Raw genomic sequence first — 6,788 nt, forward strand, 5'->3', positions numbered from 1 at the left:
GCTGACCCTCCATCCCACACCGGCCAATCTTCTCTAGGTGAGTGACGATCCACAATTTCCCTCGTCTGGAGTCTTCTGCCCACTCTCTCTCATTGACTTCTCCAAAGTCTCTTATCTTATAAGTCCTAGCGCTAGGCCAGAAGACTCCTCAGGCTTTGGGTACCTCTTGAGTGGGGGCACGAAGTCCAGAGTGTCACTCTCATTTCTCATGGTGATTTATTTAGCTGGGGAGATGCCTGACCTAAACAGTCACCTTTAGATGTGTGGTCTGTCACTCACTCTTCCTCTCTCATGGGCCACACTACACTCCCTCTGCACACTCACAGGAGAGATCATGCCCAACCACCTCATTTTCTTTTGTAACACTGTTTGGCCATAATATAAACTAGATGCTAAGTCTCAATGGCCTAAAAATGGCACTTTTAGTTTTAACACATTGCACAATTTAGATAACTTCTGTCACTGCAATGGAAAATAGTCAGAGATTCCCTATGCCCAGGCCATTTTCACTCTTCAGTCCCAATCCTCTTTCTCAGTTCTGCTCTACCCATCAGATCTTTCTCCTTCACAAAAAACATCATACCCCTAATATTTCTGATTCTGAATCTACTTGTGACCCAGTAGACCACCAACCTCCATCTCCTAACACATCACTTCCCACATCTGTAGTAGATTCCCAAAACTCAGACCCTCCGAACCAGCAACCACCTTCTCCCCCAGCCCCTGAGAGCCCAAATCCCAAGAACTCCAGCTCCAATACAGCCTTTTCCCGCCTTACACTTGCTCTCAGGCCACCCTAAGACTGTCTTCCTCAACACCTGCTTCTATTCCTGCGCCCATTCTACCCCTGAGGGAGGGAGCAGGAACTGAGGGTATTGGCTGGGTACACATCCCATTTTCCATGTCTGACCTCGCACAGATTGAGAGGCATCTCAGGTATTTTTTACCAACCCGACCACCTTTACTAAGGAAGTTAAGTACCTGGCCCAGTCACCCAGTCCCATGACCTCACCTGGCATGACATCTGAGTTACCCTGTCATCCTCTCTCACCCTAGAGGAGAAGGAGCACATCTGACTAGCAGCTCAGGACCATGCCATGCCCTCTGTAGACAGGACTCGGTGGCCAAAGATGAAATTATCAGGTCAATTCTCCAGGGTGCAGGCTCTGTAGTCTGTCTCATTGTCGGACTCAAAAAGGCTGCCATTAAGGTGGCAAATTATGACAAACTTAATGAAATCACTCGGCCCTGACGAAAACCCAGCTCTCCTCTCCAGCCTCACAGAGGCCTTACACAAATTTACTACCTTAGAACCCACCTCCCCAGAGGGAGCCCTTCTTCTGAACACCCATTTTATATTCCAATCATCCCCCAACATACACCATAAACTTCAAAAAGTAGACACAGGTCCACAAATGCCTCAAAAAGACCTCGTTAACCTGATTGTTAAGGTCTTTAATAATAGAGACAAGGAGACCCAAATCCAAAAACAAAGGTGAGATCAGGCCAAGGTTGAGGTCCATGTGAAGGCCTTTCAGCTCCTAGCCACCACTCTCAAGTACCCCAAATAATGTACTGGTCCTCCAACCGAGGGTAAGTCAGGTGCTAAGCCTCTTCCGGGCCCATGCTTCAAATGCAACAAGGAAGGACACTGGACCAAGTCCTCTCAAACCCGAAATCCCCAGCTGTGCCCTGCCCACGATGAAGAAGGGAAGGCCACTGGAAATCAGACTGCAATCTGGGCCCTCCACCAAGTAGGGAGAGATTCCATAATACAGGGAAATAACAGAGCAGACAGGAGGCCGAGACAGTAGCTCAGAGGAAGCCTCGGTCTCCCCAACTCTTAGCTACACCCCATGTAACACCCAAATACACTCCAGAGGAACTTCAGTCCTTAGTAGCTCTTGGGGCTATGCAGGAAGATCCATGGTTAAAATTTCAGGGAAAATATATCCTTCCCCAGGGACAGGCCCGTGATACCTTATGGGCTATTCACAATTCCCTATGTATAGGATACATTTACAACTCCTACAACCCCTCATCACGTGTCCTAGCCTAGCCTTCCTACTGCAAGAGGTCACCAAAACCTGTTCTACTTGTCACTCACTATCTCCCCAAGCACAGGTTAGATTAGACTTCCTTCTTCCCCCACTCATCAGGCCAGGGACCAAATCCCTGGACAAGACTGGCAAATTGACTTCACTCACATGCCTCCTATTAAAAAAACAACAACAAAACACCAAAATATCTCTTAACCCTCATAGATACCTTCTCAGGCTGGGTAGAAGCATTCCCCACTGTGTCTGAAAATTCCACTGAGCCCACACAAGCTCCCATTCGGCATATTATTCCCAGATTCGACCTCTGCTCCTCATTACAATCAGATAATGGACCTGCTTTCATATCTCAAATAACTCAACAGGTCTCCTCCACTCTGAACATCCTGTGGAACTTACACTGCCCCACCAGCCCCAAACGACAGGCAAGGTAGAAAAAGGAAAATTCCTTCATTAAGTCTTGAAGTATGGTAGCAATCATCTCAGGTAGAAACTGTAGTTTAACTCTAACCCTGCTGTTTGGTTTCTGTACTGTTACAGTTAAGCCCCTCTTGTAAAATAAAATAAAGGCAACTGGCTGACACAGAATGAGGAAGAAGGTCATGCTCCAGTCAGGCGAGACCGAGCTCCCCAAGGCTAGACAAACAGAGCAAGGCTCCCTGCTGTGGTTTTTCCAGTATGTACTCTGTATCCCGGGAAACTTTGTGTGTGTTTAGCCAACCGTTTTGTGGTTTCTGTAAAATAAAATAAAAAGCTGGCCTAGAACCAGGGTCGCCCCACCATATCCAACTCAAAAGGGCAGTTCAGATAATCCCTCTCCTCATAACCCTGGGCATCAAAGAGGATGGAACTGGCACAGGGGGCCTAACCACTGCTCTATCCTGTTTTAAAATCCTGTCTCAGGACCTACAAGGAAGCTCTGGATGCCAGCAAGGGGCAAAACTGGGAAACAAGAACCTTGCCCCCAGGGTACCTCCCCTCCCCTAGCAAATAACTAGTCAGGCAACTAAGACCCCTGACCTTTTCCTCCCTAAAGATCACATCAGGCCTCAGGTATTTCAGCTCCAGGCCCAGAAGAGCAGCAAAACCAGACAAGTGAGGCTGTGGCAGCCTCGGGACCAGCTTCTGCCTGCAGCAAAACACAAGTGAGGCTGTGGCAGCCTCGGGACCAGCTTCTGCCTCCCAAGTCCCTCAACAGGACCGTTTTCCAGCCTTCCAGGTGGCCTAATAAATCCATAATTCTTCTCCCCTTTTGGTCCCGTGTGTTCCTCCCCGCGACCCTAACATCCATGTCCCCAGCGTCCTGAGAATGAAGTAAAACTCCTCCTGCAAAACCTCACCTCGTCTCTTTGTTGCCTTTACCCCCACAACCAGCCCGGGTTCCCGGGGCCTCCCTGCTCAGTCGCCCCATCACGTCCTTACAAGGCGGCACTGCAGCCTTTCCCCCTCTTCCCCCATCAGCCATGTGTCCCCCACGAGGGACTCACCCTTCTGAGCGCTGGTTCCTGGGCGGCGGGACCTGAGAGGCGCCGGTCCCCAAGGCTGGAGGGTGAAATGGGGTCCGGCTGCGGGGACGCTGTGAGCAGAGAGGAGTCCGGGAGGCACGGGGATGCCAATCTCGGGCTGTTGGGCTCAAGGAGCCTCAGACACACCCCGCACAGCAGGCACGCTGCCTCCCAGGCCTCCTCGTCCTCACGACCAGCGCCCTGAAACCTGTGAATCTGTGGACAAAGACCTAAAAAGTTGAAATGTCCACCGCGAGGAGAAAGGTGGAAGTCCCGCGGCATCCGGAAGCACAGACACCAAAATGCCCCTTAGCTCCGCCCACGTCGGCGCATTTCCTTCTGGGTAATGTAGTTTTCTGGAGAATAAAGGGGATGGGGCACAGGGAGTGACGCCTGGGGAGGGACAAGATGAGACCAGAGGCCTGGCTAACTGGCACAGATTGAGACATCTCCAAGGTGAAGAGGGAGGGGAGGAATGCAAGAGATCCACCAAAGAATACATACACAGGGAGGAAATGGGAGACATCTGCAATACTATTAGCAATAAAAAATACATGTACTTAAAAAAAATTTTTTTTAAAATAATATAGTCAGGCTGGTGTGGCTCAATGGTTGAGTCTCAAGCTATGAACCAGGAGGTCATGATTCTTTTTTTATTTATTTCTTAAAATTCTTTATTGTTGAAAGTATTACATATATATAATTACATATGTCTCCTTTTTCCTCCATTGGCTTCTCCCCGGCCATCCCCACTCCTCAGCACATGCCCTCACCTCCCCAGTGTCTGTGTACATTGGTGCTGCTTATATGCATGCACACAAGTCCTTTGGTTGAACTCTTACGCGCCCCCCCACCCCGCCCTACCGCAACCCCCTGCCTTCCCTCTGAAGTTTGTCAGTCTGTTCAATGCTCCTATGTCTCTGAATCTATTTTTGTTCATCAGTTTATGCTGTTCATTATATTCTGCAAATGATGAGGTCATGTAATACTGGTTCTTTTCCTGGTCAGGGCACATCCATGGGTTGCAGGCTTAATTCCTAGTGTGGAGATGGGGCGGTGCAGGAGGCAGTTAATCAGCGATTTTCTCTCATCATTGTTTTTATCTCTCCCTTTCCCTTCCACTCTCTAAAATCAATAAAAAATATTTTTAAAAAGTATAAACTTATATGCACAGGCATATACAATAATGGACATATACAATAATATGGTGAGGGCCTAGAAGCAGTGGGGCAGGGTAGAGGGAGAAAAATGGGGAAGAGTATGACAAAAATTGGGAACATCTATAATAGAGTGAACAATAAAAAAGAAGAGTGTTCACAATCGGCGTGGCTCAGTGGTTGGGTGTAGACCCATGAACCAAAATATCGCTGTTTCGATTCCAGGTCAAAACACATGCCCAGGTTGGGGGCTCCATCCCAGTAGGGGGAATTCTGGAGGCAGCTGGTCAATGACTCTCTCTCATCATTGATGTTTCTTCCTCTCCCTTTTTCTCTAGAAAATCAATAAAGACATTTAAAAAATGAAGTGTTTTGATTGATTTGACTCAACAAAAGCAAAGTGAGTGTGGGTCATCGCATTTTCTTCCAAGTCTTGTAAGCAAATTCATGCCTTGCTCTGTTTATATAGGATGTCCCAGGCATAAATGTGTTGTGGAACAGGAACCAGCCTGGAGCGGGTCTGCCTCAGGTTGGCCTGCAGTGTTTGAGTTCTTGAATTCATGCAGAAAAGATTTCACAACACGAATTCACAGATTTTGAGGGAATATTTATTAAAACTGGGGAAAATGAAAAAAAAACAACAACAACAACTAGGGCTTAGGATGGAACACGGAACAGCAGAGAGACTAGGTGGGGCTCCTTTGGCTCCTAGAAACATTGTGGAAAATAAATGAGCCAAATGGGGTGGGGGGCTGCTATAAGCTCACTGGAGAATCAGAGAAAAGAAGGCCTTGAGCGTCAGTTCAGGGGTTATCCCAGGATGAGCTGTCGATGCTCATTGCTGCCCCAGTTGCAGGTTGAGTGGGAAACCTTAAAAGCTTAGGAGAACCTGGCTGGTGTGGTTCAATGGTTGAGCATTGACCTATGAACCTGGAGGTCACGGTTGGATTCCCAGCCAGGACACATACTCAGGTGGTGGGCTGGATCCCCATTGTGAAGCATGCAGGAGGCAGCCTATCAGTGATTCTCTCTCATCATTGATGTTTCTATCTCTCTCTCCTCCCTACCTCCCTGAAATAAATAAAAAAAAAATTTTGAATGTATGTTTTAAATCAATTATACTTACACCAATGTTTAAAAAAATGACAAAAACTTGCCACTTCCAAATTATTTTACTATTGTATTATGAATGTTCTTGAGCATGTTCATACCTACTGTATCAATAAGTTAGAAATGAAATATAATGATTTGCTACTGAAATATCTTAGCAGGCCCATGTTCAGTGCTATCGCTTTGGAAGTTTGAAAGTGATGATAATGATAATATTTACACCAGAAAAATTGACAAAAACTACAAACCTTGACTTCACTTAATATAGTATTGAATGCTTTAACTTGAAATGAATGTTGGAGAATGTTAGCAACATAGGTTAATCTTATAAGTGTATCATGCAAATGGGCTTTAAATTATACATAGGGTCCTAGCTGGTTTGGCTCAGTGGATAAAGCGTCGGCCTGCAGACTGAAGGGTCCCAGGTTCGATTCCAGTCAAGGGCACATGCCTGGGTTGCGGGCTTGATCCCCAGTGGGGGGTGTGCAGGACGCAGCCAATCAATGATTCTCTCTCATCATTGATGTTTCTATCTCTCCCTTTCTCTCTGAAATCAATAAAAATATATTAAAAAATAAATTATACATAGGATACAATTTGAGAAAAACAACTTCCTTTCCAATATTTCAAAACATATAGTTCCAAATGGAAACGAAATCAGTTGAGTTCTTGAGGAATGAGTGAAGTGAAAACAGATGTCTTAGACACTGAACTGTCTTCTTATTGATTAAATCATAAATTCCTTTTAAAACTGGCAAAAGTGCCTTGACCGGTTTGGCTCAGTGGATAGAGTGTCGGCCTTCGAACTGAAGGGTCCGAGGTTCGATTCCAGTCAAGGGCATGTACTTTGATTGCGGGCACATCCCCAGTGGGAGGTTTGCAGGAGGCTGCTGATGGATGTTTCTAACTCTCTATTCCTCTCCCTTCCTCTCTGTAAAAAATCAATAAAATATTTTTTT

This window comes from Myotis brandtii, unplaced genomic scaffold, assembly GCF_000412655.1.
Source record: "Myotis brandtii unplaced genomic scaffold, ASM41265v1 scaffold4075, whole genome shotgun sequence".
NCBI classification, from domain to species: Eukaryota; Metazoa; Chordata; class Mammalia; order Chiroptera; family Vespertilionidae; genus Myotis; species Myotis brandtii.